The sequence below is a fragment of the Malaclemys terrapin genome, chromosome 21 (genome assembly GCF_027887155.1).
Source record: "Malaclemys terrapin pileata isolate rMalTer1 chromosome 21, rMalTer1.hap1, whole genome shotgun sequence".
Lineage (NCBI taxonomy): Eukaryota > Metazoa > Chordata > Testudines > Emydidae > Malaclemys > Malaclemys terrapin.
This window is the reverse complement of record NC_071525.1, coordinates 9,791,420-9,794,712: the sequence shown is the minus strand read 5'-3', so window position 1 is coordinate 9,794,712 and position 3,293 is coordinate 9,791,420.

Genomic DNA, 3,293 nt, shown 5'->3' with positions numbered 1-3,293 from the left:
ATTTAGTTGTGTTTGTTTTTTCATCAGCAGTTTTCACTATTTGGTCTAATCGCTTGGGGGGAGGTTTCCACCCTGCTCCACTCAAACAACACTGGATTCTGAAAATAGGAAGTGTTCCTGGAGTGAAAAGCACCGGCTCGGGGAACAAAAACAACCACCAAGAATTTGATTTTTAAAAATCCGTCGAAAATTTGAAAGAGGCAAAATTGGTTCAGGGCAGTTGCAAAACCAAGAGGAGGAAAATGCATTAATGGTTTTTGAAATGTCTGCAACCTTTTAGGGCTGTTTTGAGCAGCTCTACCTATGTATTGTTATAATTAAGGACCCCACGGTGCTAGGCAGTGTAAAAAGCCCGCCCTGGGCCCAAAACGCTGACAAGCTAATGGGATGGACGCCCGTCCAGATTCTCACAGATATTTAGGTGCCTGACTCCCATTGGTCTCAATGGGGGGGAGGCACCTAAATACCTGTGCCTTTGTCAGCAGCCTTTTAATAATCCTTTTGGTGGACAAACTGCTGGAGTAGAATCCTTCCTTTTATATTGATAATTTGTATAGAAGCCTCAATCCAGAGCAGACCACCACTGTGCTAGGATCTGTACGCACACAGAACCAAAAGACAGTCTCTGCCCCGGGATGTGTCATGGTGCAGTGGCCGTATCATCAAAATTAAAGCTGGGATCTGCTTCTCTTTCTTCTTCTTCTTCTTCTTCCTTTATGTCATTTTTCCTGGTGGGGGTCACAGCGGCAGCATGGAGAGTAGGGAGGACCAGACCTCCTTTTCCTCCGCAACATGTTCCAGCGCCTCCTGGGGGATTTCCAGGCCAGCCGGCAGATATCGTCCCTCGAGCATGTCTTGGGTTGGCCTTGGGGCCTCCGCCCAGTGGGACGTGCCCGGTAGAGTTCCAATGGAAGCCTCCTGGGGGGGCATCCTTATCAGGTGCCCAAACCACTTCAATTGGTTCCTCTTGATCTGAAGGAGTAGCGGTTCTATTCTGAGACCCTCCCGCAGAGCCGATCTCCTCACCGTATCTCAGAGAGTAAGCAGAGCCACCTTGCAGAGAAACCTCATTTCCGCTGCTTGTACCCACAATCTTGTCCTTTCAGTCATTACCCAAAGTTCATGACCATAGGTGAGGATGGGGACGTAGAGTGACCTGTAAACTGAGAGCTTTGTCCCAGAACTCAGCTTCCGCTTCACCACCACGGATTGGTACAGCGCCCGCATCACCGCCACACCAATCTGCCGATAAAAGTGGGTGGAGTCAAGTCGGGCCACCTACGTAACCTGGCTTTGACCAGCCTGAAAAGGAGATGGGGACCCATCTTGGGGGCTCACTATCTGTGAGGTGAAGGGTGGGGGTCGGGTGCGATCCCAGAATGGCAGCAGGAGGGATGAAGCATGACAGACTGGCCCTCCGCAATGGAAACTAAAGCTGGGATCATTAGTAAAATATTGTGGGGTATGGGGGGAGTTGGACACATTTCTGCCACATTTTTCCTGCATGTGAAAAAAAAACCCCTAAGATTTGTGACATTTTTTCACAGTTTTTCACTGAAAACTTCCTCCTCCAAAATTGTTGTTTTGTTAGTTTCCATCACAAACCTTTTTTGTTTGATTTGTTGTCATGCCGATGCCTTTCTGGAAGAGACGCTTTAGCCAAACACAGTTTATAGGGCTCTAATCAGGGGAATCTGGGTGAAATATAATGGCCTGTGATATACAGAAGGTCAGACCAGATGGTCTAATGGCCTCTTCTGGCCTTAAAACTCGGTGGCTGTATGGATTATTTCTAATTGTCTCCAAATACATTTATGATTGGCCACTTGGCATCACATGGTGTTTTCTAAAAAAAGTTGGACTGCTCCAGAAATGGAGGGCGTGTCTGGAGAAATCACAGTTTTGGATCATGCATGTTATTGGTTTTGGGCAGAAGCAGGACTTTATCCTAGCATGCCTCACAGGGCAAATTATACCCTACATTGTGCAATATTGGGTCTAACATTATCTCCACCATATAGATATTCATGAACAAAGTGGCTAGCCAGTACACATGCAGGGGAACCCAGATCTGATGGTTAAATACACGGATGGCATTGTGAAAAACGATTACTGTCCTTCACCCGGACTAACTCAGAGAGTCCCCATTTTTGGATGTTTTTTTCCCACTTGGCACACACAGAACAGATCTGTTCCAGCGATGACTCCATTGCCGGATGCTGAGGAAGTGGAATTTGGAAGCTTTTTCCAGGGCATCTCGCCGTCTCTTCCCCTTTCTAATCGCTCTTCCAGGCGTGGAGTGTTAAAAGCCAAGTTCCCAGAACTCAGGACTGGAGTGCCTGATGCGAGATCTATGCAGCCTCCCCTCTAGCTCTCAAGCACTCTCAGCATCCAAGTGCAGATGCTACTGCAGTTCAGTGCCACGTATCTCTCTTGCTCAGCTTAAAAGCTCCACTCTGTGGTGTTATTGGGAACTCTGCCCTCAGCCACGCAGGCCCCAAGTCAGTAAGACATTTAAGCATGGGTTTGGGGGTTGGACTAGACGACCTCCTGAGGTCCCTTCCAACCCTGATATTCTATGATATTCTATGTTTAAGTGGTTTGCAGAATAGGGAGCTGAGAAGTGCCTCTTTTTTTCTCTGGCCATTTTACCAGGAAGATGTTAAGTTCTCACTGGTTTGAGGTGCATCCATTTTTCGGTACCTACCATGGCTCTGGTTTCCATGGGTGCTGCTGGGCAGCCAAGACGACAGGTGGAGCAGGTGTCAGCAGCATCACTGGAATTCAGACCCTGGGTATCTCAAACTGGAGGCGCCCATAACTAGGGACCATTTTTGACAAAATGAGTCCCATTGCGACAAGAGACCTGTTCCCTAAACACGTCTCCAAGGCATGGTCCTTGGAGACACCGACCCTGGCTCTTGAAATCTGGCTTCCCCTTGATTTAATTCCCTTTGTTTTTCGGTACACAGGCCAAAAGGCCAGATCCTCAGCTGGGGTGAACAGAGACAGCTCTGGTGAAGTCAGTGGACTCTGGGCTGGGAACTGGCAGGGCTGGCTTCTATTCCTGGCCTTGGGTGAGTTGTTTCCCCACCTGCCCTTTGTCTATTGGGAGCTCTTGTGGGACTGCCTGTCGCTAGGTGTGGATGTGTGTAGCACCTTCCACCATGGGTACCTGCGCTCAGGAGTGGTCCTCCAGCACTGCTGTAATATAGCAGATAATGGCGCAACTCTGGTTTACACCAGTTGAGGATCTGGCCCAAAGTCTTGGAAGGCAGAGGGGAGACGGCATG